The following is a 19,117-nucleotide window of genomic DNA, read 5'->3' as shown; positions in this document are numbered from 1 at the left end:
CGTCCCTGGGATTCTCCAGGCAAGAAAACTGGAGTGGGTTGCCATTTCCTTCTCCAATGCATGAAAGTGAAAAGTGAAAGTGAAGTCGCTCAGTCGTGTCCGACTCCTAGCGACACCATGGAGTGCAGCCTACCAGGCTCCTCTGTCCATGGGATTTTCCAGGCAAGAGTACTGGAGTGGGGTGCCATTGCCTACTCCGCACTATCTCCTGAAGTTTGTTTAAATTCATGCCTGTTAATTAACGTTGATGATGCTATCTGACCACCTAATCCTATGCCACCCCCTTCTCCTTTGCCTTTAATCTTTTCAGAATGAGTCTTTCCTAATGACTTGGCCATTTACATCAAGTGGCCAAAGTATTGAAGTTTCAGAATAAATCCTCCCAATGAATATTCAGGACTGATTTCCTTTAGGATTTATTGGTTTTATCTCCTTGCAGTCCCAGGAACTCTCAAGAGTCTCCTTTTCACCATAATTTGAAAGCATCAATTCTTTGGTCCTCAGTCTTCTTCATGGTTCAACTTTCATATCTGTACAACTATACTTCAATATGAAATACACAAATCAACAATAATTCAATATACAATAAAAATAAATTTAAAACTTCATTTAAAATAACAATCTAACTAAAAACCAAGCATGAAATTAGAAAAAAGTAAAAACACATTATTATCAATATTAGTTATACTTTAATAATTTTATTATAATAAATTATTAAAATTAAAATTTATAATTTTATAATAATAAAGAATCTTTTTAAAAATTAGTCTTATGCTAATTTGTGCTGGAATCAAGCAAGCAAAACTTGGGAAGTAAACTAATTCATAATAAAATTTGGCTGAACACTCACCTTGGAATGACTAGGTTAAGATTGCTTTAAAAACATAAAACTTTCTGTTAGAATGTTTAAGAGTTTACAAAAAGGTATTTTAGGAAAAGTTACTTTTGTGGAAAAATCTGCTGTGATTCATTTATTTCAGCATGTTTGAACAGACCTCTACACTGGATGTTACACATACTTTATGGTAAGACTTAGAAATGAATTTGCTTGTGGCAGTTACATAGTTGTAAGGTTTTTTTGGTTTGAAATAGCTCTAGGTAACTTATATAGAAAGGATTAAGCACTGAAGATATTTTATAATAAAATAACTGAATATATTAAATTTTCTCCAGTTAAGAAGAATGAAATTATGGCAGACACAAGTTTGTTTTCATATACCTTCATATTTTAAATTTCTTATATCAAGATTGTATTGATTTTGTAAACTTAAAAAGCATAAGGGTTAAATAAAACCTTTAAAAATAACTATTTTAAATGCAAACTACCAATAAAAATATTAGTGATCAATGCAAAGAAATAGAGGAAAACAATAAAATGGGAAACATTAGAGATCTCTTTGAGTAAATTAGAGAACCAAGGGAACATTTCATGCAAAGATGGACACAATAAAGGACAGAAACGGTATGGACCTAACATGAGCAGGAGATATTACGAAGAGGTGGCAAGAATACATAAAATAACTAACTAAACAAAAAAGATCTTCATGACCCAGATAACCATGATGGTGTGATCACTCACCTAGATCCAGACAACCTGGAGTGCAAAGTCAAGTGGGCCTTAGGAAGCATCACTACGAACAAAGCTAGTGGAGGTGATGGAATTTTAGTTGAGATATTTTTAATCCTATTTGAAAGATGATGCTGTGAAAATACTGCATCTAATATGCCAGCAAATTTGGAACACAGCAGTGGCCACAGGAATGTATGGAAAAGGTCAGTTTTCATTCCAATCCCAAAGAAAGACAATGCCAAAGAATGTTCAAACTACCACAGTATTGCACTCATCTCACACGTTAGCAAAGTAATGCTCAACATTCTCCAAGCTAGGCTTCAAAAGTACGTAAACTAAGAACTTCCAGATGTTCAAGCTCGATTTAGAAAAGGCAGAGGAACCAGAGGTCAAATTGCCAACATCCACTGGATCATAGAAAAAGCAAGAGAATTCCAGAGGAACATCTACTTCTACTTCATTGACTACACTGAAGTCTTTGACTGTGTGGATCACAACAAACTGTAGAAAATTTTGAAAGAGATGGGAATACCTGAGCACCTTTCCTGACTCCTGAGAAATTTGTATGCAGGTCAAGAAGCAACAGTTAGAACTGGACATGGGACAATGGACTGGTTCCAAATTGAGAAAGAAGTGCATCAGTGCTGTATATTGTCACCCTGCTTATTTAACTTCTATGCAGAGTACATCATGTGAAATAACCAGGTTGGATGAAGCACAAGCTGAAATCAAGATTGCCGGGAGAAATATCAATAACCTCAGATATGCAGATGACACCACCCTTATGGCAGAAACTGAAGAGGAACTAAAGAGCCTTTTGATGAAAGTGAAAGAGGAGAGTGAAAACGTTGGCTTAAAAACTAAGATCATGGCATCGGGTCTCATCACTTCATGGCAAATAGAGAAACAATGGAAACAGTGAGAAACTTTATTTTCTTGGGCTCCAAAATCACTGAAGATGGTGACTTCAGCCATGAAATTAAAAGACACTTGCTCCTTGGAAGAAAAGCTATGACAAACTTAGCATATTAAAAAGTAGAGGCATTATTTTACCAACAATAGTCTGTATAGTCAAAGCTATGGTTTTTCCAGTAGTTGTGTATGAATGGGAGAGTTGGACCATAGAGAAAGCTGAGCACTGAAAAACTGATGCCTGTGAACTGTGGTATTGGAGAAGATTCTTGAGCATCCCTTGGACTGCAAGGAGATCCACCAGTCAATCTTAAAGGAAATCAGTCCTGAATATTCTTTGGAAGGACTGATGCTGAAGATGAAACCAATAATTTGGCCACTTGATGCGAAAAACTGACTCATTGGAAAAGACCCTGATGCTGGGAAAGACTGAAGGCAAGATAAGTAAGGGATGAGAGAGGATGAGATGCTTTTATGGCATCACCAACTCGATGGACATCTGTTAAAGCAAGCTCTGGCAGTTGGTGATGGACAGGGATGCCTAGCATGCTGCAGTCCATGGGGTTGCAAATTTAACATGACTGAGCAACTGAACTGAATAAAAACATAAAGACATTAAAACTAAGGGAATTCATGGATGTTAGATTTTAATGATCAACTTAGAAATATGATAGCCAAAATATTTAGCAACTCATACACTCAGAGAAGGCAATGGCACCCCACTCCAGTACTCTTGCCTGGAAAATCCCATGAACGGAGAAGCCTGGGAGGCTGCAGTCCATGGGGTCACGAAGAGTTGGATATGACTGAGTGACTTCACTCTTACTTTCACACTTATATTTACATAATTTACTAATTTTTCTCCTGACTTATTCATTTTATTGTGCATTTTCTTTACAAAAATGTCATTATAGTCAATATTCACTGTATATAAAGAAAAATATATTTGATGAATTATTAAATGAAGTATTTCAAGTACATTTGATAGTATATCTCACAATAGATATGAAAGTATTTTATTAATAGTATGAAGGAAATATAATATTTATAAATTGTATTCCAAAAATAAAGCATATAAATGACAAAAATATTCCCTAAAAAGAAAAGCAAAAACATTGAATCTATTTTCTTTAAGGTAAATACCAACAAAATGTAATACAATGAAGATTTATAACACAGCCGCAAATGTTGAAGTTGATAAATTAATCCATTTAGCTAACGTGTGCTTAGATCACATTAAGGTTCATATTCATTCATAGTTTTTAATGAGTTTCCCTTGTGGCTCAGCCTGTGAAGATTCTGCCTGCAATGAATGAGACCTGGTTTCAATCCCTGGGTTGCAAAGTACCCCTGGTGAAGGGAAAGTCTACCCACTCCAGTATTCTGCCCTGGAGAATTCTACAGACTATTACAGTCCATGGGGTCGCAAAGAGTTGGACATGACTGAGCGACTTTCACTTTCACTTTTATAGTTTTTAATAAATTCAAGATGAACTATAACTTGGAGGAATATTTTCTATATTTGTGTGAAATCTTTTCAAAAGAAGATTTTTGTTACATTCAGAAATCAAGAGAAATAAATAACAAAATTCACTCTATCAAAATGGACATATATGAAGTTATAATCTCTAATACTGGACTTTGTACCTTTAGTCTCTTTTTATATTTTCTGTGTTAATGGCTAAATTATTCCTGCTACATTCATGAATTTAGAGAGCAGGAGGTGTCTTTCATGTTGGCTGCATGATTTTGATTTTGTTTCATATAAGTCTAGGGCTTCCCTAGTGGCTCAGACAGTAAAGAATATGCTTGTAATAAGGGGGGCCCGGGTTTGATCTCTGGGTTGGGAAGATCCCCTGGAGAAGGGAATGGTACCCACTCCAGTATTCTTCTTGCCTGGAGAATTCCGTGGCCAGAGGAGCCTGGTGAACTACACGCATCTGGAAGAGTTGGACAGACTGAGCAACTAACACTTTCAGGTTTTTTTTTGTTTTGTTTTTCATTTAAGTCTTTTGGAAGATTTAACATAATTTCATTTGCAAACAAATTTCAGGACAAGAACTACGTTTTCAATTATTCAGTCATGTCCATAACCCTATTTCCCATGGTTGCCATTATGTATGAACTTGACAGTAGATGATTACAAGATGCAGTTTTCATAGCAACGAGAGGAGAATTCTGAACTGCCAATATGCCCTGTGAATGAGTTCTCAAGTCACAATCTAAGGAAAGGAATGACTACCCACTCCAGTATTCTTGCCTGGAGAATTTCTTGGACAGAAGAGCTTGGTGGGCTGTAGTCCAGGGAGTTGCAGAGTCCAACTCTGAGTAGCAATCATTTTCACTTTTTTCCTTCTTTACTGCTGAGCCATTGGGAAAGCCCAATATGCCCCTTGGTGGTGATCTAGTCACTAAGTTGTGTTCGACTCTTGTGATCCCATGGACTGTAGCCTTCCAGGCTCCTCTGTCCATGGGATTCTCCAGGCAAGAATACTGGAGTGGGTCCATTTCCTTCTCCAGGGGATCTGCCCAACCCTGGAATTGAACCCAGGTCTCCTGCATTGCAGGCAGATTCTTTATTGAGATATGAGGGAATTAATAAGTATGTGAGTGTGTTTAAAAAAAAAAAAGATCTGAAATCAAGTATTAAAACTCATAGTTTCATTTAATTTTAATGATCCAGGGTCTATTGTATCAAAATATTCTAGAAACATAATAATGTCTTGGTGGGATTCATTTGCCCTCTCAGTTCTGAAATCCTTCACTGTAACCACTGGTTATGCATTTCAGCAAACTCACTCTGTAATAAATTCATCTATTATTTTCATACTTTTATTGGACACCTACTATGTGCCACACTCTACCCTAATTAGTGAGTATACAATGTTGAAGCAAATGGAGATGGATGACCTCTGCCTTTGTTAATAAAGTGCTATTAAGGAAAAGTAATGGTGCTGTGAGCTATCAAAGAGAATAATTACATAAGTGGTAGAAAGCAAGGAGGATATTTACTTAGACAATATCAGTGAGGGACACTAAGGAAAGAGGTAATGTTAAAACCTAGATGTAAAGGAAAGGTAATAATTTTCTAGGGAGACAATCAACGAAGAGGGACAGTGTAAATAGAGTCTCATGGATAAAAAACAATTTAGAATGATTTAGGGACTGAAATAACATATGATTTCTTGAAGATAATGAAAAGTCAGGAAAATGAAAACAAGATTAGGTTGAAGTGATTCAAAGGAACTGGTCATACAGGACATTTTTAAACCACAATTTTCAAAGCATGATAGAGAGACTTTAAAAGTACTTAAGAGAAATGCTCAACCTATATTTTTAAAAGATCACTCCTGTATGAAAAACCATTAAGAGGGGAAGTAGAAGAGAAAGTAGAGTGTTTACTTAGGGAGAGAGCTGCAGTGGCAGTGGTGAGAGATGATAACATGTTTCATGGTGCTGAATTTGAGGTCAAGGGAAGGGGTAGAATTTTGGAAGTAGACTTCAGCCAGACACGTTGGTAGCATACTACATTTTGATTATGTTAGCTGTAAAGAGGAAGTGACCCAAGTTGCTGCCTGAGTAACAGAGTGGCACTTTTGAAGAATGAAGGAGGAGAAAGATTTGGTAAGTAAGATTAAGCATTCAGCTCTGGTTATATTAAATTTGAAATTTGTGTCAGACATCCCAGGAGAGACAGAACAATATCTGTTGCTTATGTAAGACTTGATCTGAGAAGATAATTTTAGTCCAAAAGTAGAAATTTTCTAATTTCAAATTTCTAGAAGTGCTCAAATGTAAATAGCATTTAAAGTTCAGTTCAGTTCAGTTCAGTCACTCAGTCGTGTCTGACTCTTTGCAACCCCATGAATCCAAGCATGCCAGGCCTCCCTGTCCATCACCAGCTCCCGGAGTTCATCCAGACTCATGTCCATCGAGTCAGTGATGCCATCCAGCCATCTCATCCTCTGTCGTCCCCTTCTCCTCCTGCCCCCAATCACTCCCAGCATCAGAGTCTTTTCCAATGAGTCAACTCTTCGCATGAGGTGGCCAAAGTACTGGAGCTTCAGCTTTAGTCTCATTCCTTCCAAAGAAATCCCAGGGCTGATCTCCTTCAGAATGGACTGGTTGGATCTCCTTGCAGTCCAAGGGACTCTCAAGAGTCTTCTCCAACACCACAGTTCAAAAACATCAGATCTTCGGCACTCAGTCTTCTTCACAGTCCAACTCTCACATCCATACATGACCACCATAGCCTTGACTAGACGAACGTTTGTTGGTAAAGTAATGTCTCTGCTTTTGAATATGCTATCTAGGTTGGCCATAACTTTCCTTCCAAGGAGAAAGCATCTTTTAATTTCATGGCTGCAGTCACCATCTGCAATGATTTTGGAGCCCAGAAAAATAAAGTCTGACACTGTTTCCCCATCTATTTCCCATGTAGTGATGGGACCAGATGCCATGATCTTCGTTTTATGAATGTTGAGCTTTAAGCCAACTCTTTCACTCTCCTCTTTCACTTTCATCAAGAGGCTTCTGAGTTCCTCTTCACTTTCTGCCATAAGGGCGGTGTCATCTGCATATCTGAGGTTATTGATATTTCTCCCGGCAATCTTGATTCCAGCTTGTGTTTCTTCCAGTCCAGCGTTTCTCATGATGTACTCTGCATATAAGTTAAATAAGCAGGGTGACAATATACAGCCTTGATGTACTCCTTTTCCTATTTGGAACCAGTCTGTTGTTCCATGTCCAGTTCTAACTGTTGCTTCCTGACCTGTATACAAATTTCTCAAGAGGCAGATTAGGTGGTATAAAGTTATGTATATATATTAAATACTTACTTTATAAAAACTTCCTGTGTTCGATGTTCTTACAGTCATTAGGGAGAAAAACATGTTCACATAGGAAGTTAATATCAGCCTAACGGAACTAATTTTAGCACATTACAGATTTCTGGTTGCTTGTTAGGACTACATTTCAAATAACAAGAAGTTCTACTACTGCAGCTTAAAAAAGATAGAGGCTTAATTGTCCCATACCACAAAAAGTTAGGTATCAGAAAAGTCAAAGCTAATATTATAACTGAATACATCATCAAGGTACATTACTTTCCAACTTATTATACATCAGTTATGGAAACCTATTCAACTCAGTGTTATCAAGTGGTCATTGGGGGGCAATGTCTGCATTTCTTTCTATAATTACTTGGAAAGACTAGTTTTACAAGACCATTCTTAGCTGTACGGAGCCTGACGTACTAAGTATGCTTAACTGAGACTTGGCTAATGGGTTTTTTATTCATAAAGACAAAAGAGGGGTCCTATTATTGAGTAGACAAGTAGCAGTCACTAATATTGGTATAGTCTATGATGTAATACTTTAAAATTTGAGGATCATGATTTGACTTTATTTTGACTTTATTTATCATGATTTTGACTTTAACAGTCATTTCCATAACACTATTTTTTTCTTTTCTATTTTTTTAAACTAATACTGAGTCATAATGTTGTATAACTGAAATTAATATAATGTGGTTTTTAAAACTTTATTTTGTATTGGAGTATAGACAATTAACAAACAATGTTGTGAGAGTTTCAGGTAGACAGAAAAAGGACTCAGCCATACACATACATGTATCCATTCCCCCCAAACTCCCCTCCCATGCAGGCTGCCACATAACATTGAGCAGAGTTCCATATGCTATACAGTAGCACCTTGTTGGTTATTTTCTCTGCTTATACTTTTAATTTTGTAATGAACTGGAATATTCATGAACTTAATATGTAAGAATATATTATATTAATAGAATGCTGCTGCTATTCTATAACAATCTAAAATATATATACTATACACTAGCAAGAGTATATATACATTTCATACCTGTGATATTATCTTAAAAAGTAGAAAATATCTAAATCTCTACCAATGATAAAATAAGTGTATATCAATACACAGTATAATACAAAATAATTTAAATGTCTAAGACACATCTATATATATACAGACTTAGAAAAACACCAATAAAACAAGAGTTATGTGAAAAGTGTAAGCCACAGATAATTATGGAAATCAGGGTCAGCTAAAATTTTCTTTAAAGCACCAAATAGTAAATGTTATAGGCTTTACAATCTATAGTTAATTGAGTTAGTTGCAACTACTCAATCCTATCCTTGGACCATGGAAGCAGCAATAGACAATATGTAAACAAAATAGGATGATTGTTTACCAATAAAACTTTATTTCTAAATATTAGATTGGCTCATAAGTTGTGTTTTGCCAACTTTCAATGTAGGGGATTCCCTGGTGGCTCAGTAGAGGATGATTCTACAAGAAAAATCTACTAAAAAAATGGAAACAATAGGTATAATTACTGATGAAAGATACATTTAGTGAAGGAAAAAAGAAAGGTGGAGAGAAGAAATTGGTTTTCTTTTTCAAAGAAGAATTAAAGGAATTCAGCAAAAAAAGACGAGAGCAAGGAAACTAAAATTTTCACTTACTTTATATAAAATTAAAAGATGAAATATAATTTTACTTAAGCATTGATACTTGACAAATAAAAATAGTTTTTTAAAAAGGAACATTTGGTTTTTGAAACTATATTTATGGCTTTACTTGAATTAAGTGACATAATAATATCAGCCATTTTGCAATGCTTTCACTTGGACTGTAAGATGAGATCTTCCAGGTTCAAGAACTGATGACTAATAAAAAGATTCTGATTTTTTGTTTAGTTTTTCAACCCACAGTTATTATATTTATAGTTTATGTATAGCACTTGCATAAGAATATATTACCCATGTTCTAGAGTAAACACAGCTTACAATTTAAGTTGAAAGACACAAGATGAATGATAAAAAATATATTAATAGATACAATGGAATTAAGATGAGAATGAACTATGCATTCACTTACACTAAGAGACATCAGTCCACTGGCAGCCCCACACTTTGCTCAGTTACCAGTATGAGACCTCTGTGTGCCCCCTATGGTCTTGTTACTTGAAAAATCTACTACTGCTCTTATCTTGTCTCCGGGACCTAATTCCTTTAATTCCAAATTGATTACTCCAATCCATCTTCATGTTGAATTATAAATCCCATTTTATATTGTCCCTTTACTACATCCTTTGAATACTCACAAATTCAAATCAAAACAAATTGTGACCATTATTTTCCCTATTCAAATGGCTTTATTAAATATTTTTATTAGACATTTTATTAAATATTTACTGTGCCAAACATTTTGCTAAATACTTTATATGCATTTCTTGATTTCAGCTTCACCATAATCTTGTGATATAGACTCATTTATTCCACTATTGTAGGCAGAAAATCTAGAGTTTAGATATGTTAAATATCTTGTCCAAGGTCGCATAGCTAGAAAGTAAGATAAATTTGAACCAAGCACAGAGAGATTCCAAAATACATTCTCTTTGTTGCCCATAATTTCCTGCCTCATACTGACACTGGCTGGGAAAAAAAAAATCAATTCTATAATATATGGTTAAACAAACCATGTTCTTCAACGTGGCTAGACCCTAATGACACCCAGAAATCTTTTATAATTCAGTCAACTTTTCTCTTTTAGATTCCACAATGACTATTGCAAGCAGGTCTTTCCCTGTCTCCTTCATCTCTACTTTCATGCTAAGACATCAATGTCTCTAATTTATAGAGAAATTAAGGAATGTCAGGTGGAATTTCCTAATACTTTCTGCTTACCCCCATGTAAACATCTTATTGTCATCAGCATGTAATTTCACTCCTTTTTATATTGTCTTAATAGAAGATATATTTATTTCCTCAAGTTAAATCCTTCCATCTCAATTCAGGATTCAAAACCCTTCTAACTTCCAAAGAAATTTCCACAAAAGTTAGATGCTTTTTGACTTTGTCATTACTTGTTCTCATCTCAGGCATGGGACTGGTGAAATTGTCTTGGATTAAAATTCTATCCTTGTAAAACAGGTTCTCAATATCTACAAGACTAGCATAAAAGCAGAATAGATAGAACATAGCAGACCTCTCTGAGGAGGCATGCCATTCCTATTGAAAGCCATTTAACAAAGTCAATATATTTTTGGCTTATCATCAAAATTCACTTATAGGGAAGTTCACTGCCGATCTTTTGCTAAAGGTGGTATTTTCAAAGGGAGATGTAGAACCAACAATTGTTTTATAAAAGTTTAAGATCAAATTTGTAGTTTTGTTAATGATTCTTTTTGCTCTCCTTTGTTTTAATTTTTTTGATTGGAGACTTATTTCTCCATTATAAAGGCTCTTTTTTTACTATATTATGGCACACAAGCCACCGTTTAGTTTAGCCTTTACATTATTTGGCTGGTGGAATGACTAGAAATTATTTCTTAGTTTTGAAGAAAAATATGAAATAAGTCTATTTCTGAGCATTTCCTAGGGGAAATATGGCCATGAAGTGTATTGATAAACTTGGGAACTCAGTCCCTTTTTATTCGGATCTTTGATAAATTTCTTCTCTAGAGATATGTCCTTTCAATATCACTACATTTCAGTAATTATGATACAAGTTAATAAACTTCATAGAAGTTAATCATACAATACTTATTTTATTTTCTCACATACTTTAATACTGATTTAGTCAGACCTTGTATAAATACCAAAAATCTGTATAAAATATCATTTCCAGTGCCAAAATATAATTAATCACATGGTTTGAAGGTTTGTGGGTAAAGATTTCTGTATCTTATTTAGATAACTAGGGAGAACCTTCTTATTGAATTACTAAAGCAAGGAAGGGACATTATAAAATTCTGTTCTAGAACATTATAAACATATTTCATTTCACATTTTGTACATCAGTTAATCTTTCAAGACCCTCCTTAAATCTAATTTCCCCTATGATCATACCTTCATAGGTATGTCCAGCCAGAAATAATTTCTTCCTCATTTTGTTACATGTGATTAATACCTCTTATAATAGTCTGCCTGTTTAAACTTTGCACTTCCATTAATAACCAGGATGTTTGACATTGTGTAAAGACAGTTGTGTATCTCATACAATGTCTATTACAGTGTTATATTTGTAGTAAATACTAAAAAAAAAATGATGATGATCACCAATTAAAATATGTTGTGTATATAAGCTGATATTTAAGTGTTGAGAAGCAATTATTCTACTGTACTTTTTGAGTCCCTGTCAGTTGATAAATTCAATCACAGGTGAAAAAAACTCTAATTAAAGGAGTGATTTTGGCAGAAGAATGAATTAAGGGGGTCATCCCTGGGCTGTATTTTGTTTGAAACTCTGAAAAAATTTTTATAGACATCTAAATTTTCAGCTGTTTCAATAATGAAGCTTTTTACATAATGAGAATAGGTATACAAGATTTGCAAATAATTTACATTGTTATGATATACTGATAGAGCTCAGTTAGAGATGGAGTGAAAATATTTAGAAATCTAATTATCAGCTGGAACTGGAGTGTGTCTTGCTGGAGACATTATTAAAAATATGTATTAAGTAAAATTCTAGGGAGAATCATGCCTGTACAGTTTCAAGCACCAAAATACGGGTATTTCTTCTAACCTTAATTAACTTTCAGATGTAAAATGTTTATAAAATGACTACTTTCTAAAGGTTAAAAGGTGTGAATGTCATGGTAACATGAGGGTGTATTTTCTGAATCCTGGCTAATAGATTTCAAAATGAAATATGGGTTTACAGGTGTTCTTGGTGTCACAGAACATACTGCATAAAGAACATTGCTTTTTTCCTCTGAAAGCCATTTTCCTTTTCTTCGATATGATAGAGTTGAACAAGGAATGACTGTGGAGCTAAATGTTCTGCATTTAACTAACCAGACATCTAGTTCTGCTTCTAACCAGATATCACCATATGTTTAAGTTCTGAATAACAGGGCACCAATATGAAAGATGGGTTTCACTTCATGTTACTAAAAATTAGTAACATATTACTACATGTCATTTAAAAATAATGTGGACCAACTACTCCTTCTTTTAGTCTTTCCTGACACTCTAGATGAAGTTTTTATGTGAAAAGCTGGAATAATCATTAGGACATAATATGAAGACAACAATTCAGAATGGTAACAAATCCTTACCAGCCTAGACAACATATCTCTGTACTCAGTTAAATTAATAAGGATGTAATATATACTTTAAATTTAGCATGGTAGGTAATTGTGGATAGAGAACTGATGACAAAGAATGAAAATACAGTATCAGAAGGGAAAAAAAATTAAAGTAGAACTCTACCTTACATCACACACACACACACACACACACACATACTACTTAAATGTAAGGTTGATAATTATAATAAGCTAATATAGAGGATACTTAGTTTTGAATTTCAGATAAGAACTTTTAGTATAGATATGTCCCAAATTATTTGGAATATATTTATACTAAAAAGTTATCAGTCGTATATCTGAAATCGAATATAACTGGACATCTGACATTTTATCCAGACATTGTACTTAAATGTTAAAAGAAAAATAGTGAGAGTGACATCAAGATCATAGCAGCATAAGTCATCGATCGCACTTGTTTTCTTTTATATCTTCTTTCAACAAGAAAAATTTGTGATCTATTCATAAAAAAAGTGGCTCTGAGGGAGCCACAGTCACCTTTGAGGGATCTAGTGTTATACACCATGGGACTGCGAAGAAGTCTCGTCTACTCATGCATCAAGGCAGACAGACCTCAGTCCTGGCACAGACCTTGCAGTGGCCCATGGACAGATCTAATCTGTTTTGGCCACAGTCTGAAAGACCCTGCAAAAAATTGCCTTAGACAGTCACCTGTGGGTGAGAGAGGCTTTGCAGAACTACAAGTTTCCAGGTGACAATTTCCAGCACACCATTGGATCACTGTGGAAATCAATACCAAGGTTTTGCAAAAAAAAAATGTCTTGAACTGCTACTATATACACTAGCAATTCCACACCTGAGTATATATCTAAAGGAAATGAAAAAAGAATCCCAAAGAGATATATGCACTCTCATGTTAACTGACCCTTATTCACAACACCCAAGGTAGAAAAACAACTGTCCCTCAGTGGATGAATGGATAAAGATTATGTGAAGAAGACATAACAGATAGCCGTATATATATAAATATATAATATGTACATATATATTATAATTATATATAATATATAATTATAATATGTATATTTATATATATGTATAATGAGATATTATTCATCCATATAAAAAAGTCTGTCATATAATTTGTGGTAACTGGGCAATCCTTGAGGGTATTATATTAGGTGAAATGAGTCAGAAAGATTAAAACAAACATTGAATGAAATCATTTACAAATGGTATCTTTTAAAAATATGAAAAATATATTGTAACCCTGCTTATTTAACTTAGGTGCAGAGTATATCATGCAAAATGCTGAATTGGATGAATCACAAGCTGGAATCAAGATTGCCAGGAGAAATATCAATAACCTCAGATATGCAGATGACACCATTTTTATAGAAGAAAGCAAAGAAGCAATAAAGAGTTTTATGATGAAACTGAAAGAGGAGAGTGAAAAAGCTGGCTTGAAACTCAACATTCAAAAACTAAGATCATGGCATCGGGTTCTATCAGTTTCAGTTCAGTTCAGTCACTCAGTCGTGTCCAACTCTTTGCGATCCCATGAATTGCAGTACGCCAGGCTTCCCTGTCCATCACCAACTCCTGGGGTTCACTCAAACTCACATCCATCAGGTCGGTGATGCCATCCAGCCATCTCATCCTCTGTCGTCCCCTTCTCCTCTTGTCCCCAATCCCTCCCAGCATCAGAGTCTTTTCCAATGAGTCAACTCTTCGCATCAGGTGGCAAAAAGATTGGAGTTTCAGCTTTAGCATCAGTCCTTCCAATGAACACCCAGGACTGGTCTCCTTTAGAATAGACTAGCTGGATCTCCTTGCAGTCCAAGGGACTCTCAAGAGTCTTCTTCAACACCACAGTTCAAAAACATCAATTCTTCAACTCTCAGCTTTCTTCACAGTCCAACTCTCACATCCATACTTGACTACTGGAAAAACCATAGCCTTGACTAGACAGACCTTTGTTGGCAAAGTAATGTATCTGCTTTTCAATATGCAATATAGGTTGGTCATAACTTTCCTTCCAAGAAGTAAGTCTTTTAATTTCATGGCTGCAGTCACCATCTGCAGTGATTTTGGAGCCCAAAAAAATAAAGTGTGACACTGTTTCCACTGTTTTCCCATCTATTTCCCATGAAGTGATGGGAACAGATGCCATGATCTTTGTTTTCTGAATGTTGAGCTTTAAGCCAACTTTTTCAGTCTCCTTTTTCACTTTCATCAAGAGGCTTTTTAGTTCCTCTTCACTTTCTGCCATAAGGGTGGTGTCATCTGCAGATATAAGGTTATTGATATTTCTCCTGGCAATCTTGATTCCAGTTTGTGCTTCTTCTAGCCCAGCGTTTCTCGTGATGTACTCTGCATATAAGTTAAATAAGCAGGGTGACAGTATACAGCCTTGACATACTCCTTTTCTTATTTGGAACCAGTCTGTTGTTCCATGTCCAGTTCTAACTGTTGCTTCCTGACCTGCATACAAATTTCTCAAGAGGCAGAACAGGTGGTCTGGTACTCCCATCTCTTTCAGAATTTTCCACAGTTTATTGTGATCCACACAGTCAAAGGCTTTGGCGCAAAATAGATGTTTTTCTGGAACTCTCTTGCTTTTTCCATGATCCAGTGGATGTTGGCAATTTTATGTCTGGTTCCTCTGCCTTTTCTAAAACCAGCTTGAACATCTAGAAGTTCACATTTCATGTATTGCTGAAGCCTGGCTTGGAGAATTTTGAGCATTACTTTACTAGCATGTGAGATGAGTGCAATTGTGCAGTAGTTTGTGCATTCTTTGGCATTGCCTTTCTTTGAGTTGGAATGAAACTGATATTTTCCAGTCCTGTGGCCACTGCTGAGTTTTCCAAATTTGCTGGCATATTGAATGCAGCACTTTCACAGAATCATCTTTAAGGATCTGAAATAGCTCAACTGGAATTTCATCGCCTCCACTAGCTTTGTTTATAGTAATGCTTTCTAAGGCCCACTTGACTTCATATTCCAGGATGTCTGGCTCTAGGTGAGTGATCACACCATCGTGATTATCTTAGTCATGAAGATCTTTTTTGTACAGTTCTTCTGTGTATTCTTGCCACCTATTCTTAATATATTCTGCTTCTGTTAGGTCCATACCATTTCTGTCCTTTATCAAGCCCATCTTTGCATGAAATGTTTCCTTACTATCTCCAGTTTTCTTGAAGAGGTCTCTAGTCTTTCCTATTCTGTTGTTTTCCTCTATTTCTTTGCATTGATGGCTGAGGAAGGCTTTCTTATCTTTCCTTTCAGCGGAGAAATAACTCCAGAAAGAATGAAGGGATGGAGCTAAAGCAAAAACAAGACCCAGTTGTGGATGTGACTGGTGGTAGAAGCAAGGCCCAATGCTGTAAAGAGCAATATTACATAGGAACCTGGAATGTTAGGTCCATGAATCAAGGCAAATTGGAAGTGGTCAAACAGGAGATGGCATGAGTCAATGTCAACATTCTAGGAATCAGCAACTAAAATGGACTGTAACGGGTGAATTTAACTCAGATGACCATTATATCTACTACTGTGGGCAGAAATCCCTTAGAAGTGGAGTAGCCATCATGGTCAACAAAAGAGTCCAAAAGGCAGTACTTGGATGCAATCTCAAAAGTGACAGAATGATCTCTGTTCTTTTCCAAGGCAAACCATTCAATATCACAGTAATCTAAGTCTATGTCCCAACCAGTAATACCGAAGAAGCTGAAGTTGAATGGTTCTGTGAAGACCTACAAGACCTTTTAGAATTAACACCCCCAAAAAATGTCCTTTTCATTATAGGGGACTGGAATGCAAAAGTAGGAAGTCAAGAAACACCTGGAGTAACAGGCAAATTTGGTCTTGGCATACAGATGAAGCAGGGCAAAGGCTAATAGAGTTTTGCAAAAGAACGCACTGGTCATGGTAAACACCCTCTTCCAACAACACAAGAGAAGACTCTACACATGGACATCACCAGATGGTCAACCCTGAAATCAGATTGATTATATCGTTTGCAACCAAAAATGGAGAAGCTCTATACAGTCAGCAAAAACAAGACCAGGAGCTGACTGTGGCTCAGATCATGAACTCCTTATTGGCAAATTCAGACTTAAATTGAAGAAAGTAGGAAAAACCACTAGTCCATTCAGGTATGACCTAAATAAAATCCCTTATGATTATACAGTGGATATGAGAAATAGATTTAAAGGGACTAGATCTGATAGAGTGCCTGATGGACTAAAGGGGGGATATATAAAGCTAATAAGCAGGAGATTTAAGTTCAAACATAATCAAGAAAATTAACATAAAAAGTAAAAAAATGACATTCTATCTTGACTGACAAAAAAAGAATTCTAAAACTATTAAATGCTAGGGAAAGTGTGAAGCCCTAGGCTTTTTAAATAACTACTGATTTTAGCAATCTGATGAGAAAAACATAGTTTCTTGGAGTTTTTCATTATTTTTTAAAATAGCTATTGTGATTGAGTTTGTATATTTTTCACACATTTAAGGGTTGATTTTATATAGATATGGATATATACCCATGCAGATACTACACACAAATATATAGTTTTAAAAAATCATCTGTTCATGTCTTTTCCTATTTTTCCATTGTCTGCTAGTTCTTTCTGCTTCATTTTTGTTCATATGAAATCATATGTTTGCCCACTGATCTCTAGCATGACTCCTATTCTTAAAATCAGAATTTGTACAGATCTTTTTTTTACAGAAATTCCTTTCTCCTTGTTACCAATTAAAATGTCAAGAATCAACTCTTTAAAATCATATATTCAAATATCACATAACTATGGTATTCTGAAAAACAAACAAAAGCATCAAACATTTATCTGCTTTTTCCCCAACATGTTCAAATTTTATTGATATCTTTTAATGCCATTTTTACCAGTATAATCATCTTTCAGGATTTGAAATAACTCTACTGGAATTCCATCATTCCACTAGCTTTGTTCATAGTGATTCTTCCCAAGGAAGCTTTCCAGGATATCTGGCTCTAGGTGAGTGATCACACCATAGTGGAAATCTGCAACATGAAGGTCTTTGTTGTATAGTTCTTCTGTGTATGACTGTCACCTCTTTTTAATATCTTCTACTTCTGGTGGTCATAGTGGCTCATTCGTATCCAACTCTTTGCGATCACTTGGACCCCCACCAGGCTCCTATTTGTGTGGGATTCTCCAAGTAATAAGACTGGAGTGGGTTGCCAATTCCTTCTCCTTCTGCTTCTGTTAGGTCCATACCATTTCTGTCCTTTATTGTGCCCATCTTTGCATGAAATGTTCCTTTGGTATCACTAATTTTCTTGAAGAAATCTGTAGTCTTTCTCATTCTATTGTTTTCCTCTATCTATTTGCAATGATCACTGAGGAAGGCTTTCTTATCTCTCCTTGCTATTCTTCAGAACTCTGCATTCAAATGGGTATATCTTTCCTTTTCTCCTTTGCTTTTCACTTCTATTTTTTTCTCAGCTATTGTAAGGCCTCCTCAGACAATCATTTTGCCTTTTGTATTTCTTTTTCTTGGGGATAGTCTTAATCACTGCCTCCTGTAAAATGCCATGAACCTCTGTCCATAGTTCTTTAAGCACTCTTGTCTATCAGACCTAATCCCTTAAATCTATTTGCCACTTCCACTGTATAAATGTAAGGGATTTGATTTAGGTCATTTTCTGAATTGTCTAGTGGTTTTCCCTACTTTCTTCAATTTAAGTCTGAATTTGGCAATAAGGAGTTCATAGACTGAGCCACAGTCAGCTTCTGGTCTTGTTTTTGCTGACTGCATAGAGCTTCTACATCTTTGGCTGCAAAGAATATATTCAATCTGATTTTGATATTGACCATCAGGTGATCTCCATGTACAGACCATGTATAGAGCTATTTCAAATTCTAAAAGATGATGCTATTAAAGTGCTGCACTCAGTATGCCAGCAAATTTGGAAAACCCAGCAGTGGCCACAAGAGTGGAAAAGGTCAGTTTTCATCCCAATCCCAAAGAAGGGTAATACCAAAGGATGTTCAAACTACCACACAATTGCACTCATCTCACAAGCTAGCAAAGTAATGCTCAAGTATCTCCAAGTGAGGCTTCAACAGTACACAAACTGTGAACTTCTAGATGTTCAAGCTGGATTTAGAAAAGACAGAGGAAACAGAGATCAAATTGCCAACATCCATTGGATCATAGAAAAAGCAAGAGAATTCCAGAAAACCATGGAATTTTTGGCTTTATTGATTATACCAAAACCTTTGACTGTGTAGATCACAACAAACTGTGGAAAATTCTTCAAGAGTTGGGAATACCTGACCACCCGACCTGCCTTCTGAGAAATCTGTATTCAGGTCAAGAAGCAACAGTTGGAACCAGACACAGAACAAGAGACTGGTTCCAAATTGGCAAAAGAGTATGTCAAGGCTGTATATTGTCACCCTGCTTATTTAACTTCTATGCAGAGTACATCGTGCAAAATGATGAAGCACAAGCTGGAATCAAGATTGCCAGGAGAAATATTAATAACC

This window comes from Bubalus kerabau, chromosome 11 (assembly GCF_029407905.1).
Source record: "Bubalus kerabau isolate K-KA32 ecotype Philippines breed swamp buffalo chromosome 11, PCC_UOA_SB_1v2, whole genome shotgun sequence".
Taxonomy (NCBI): domain Eukaryota; kingdom Metazoa; phylum Chordata; class Mammalia; order Artiodactyla; family Bovidae; genus Bubalus; species Bubalus kerabau.
This window is presented reverse-complemented; position numbering follows the sequence as displayed.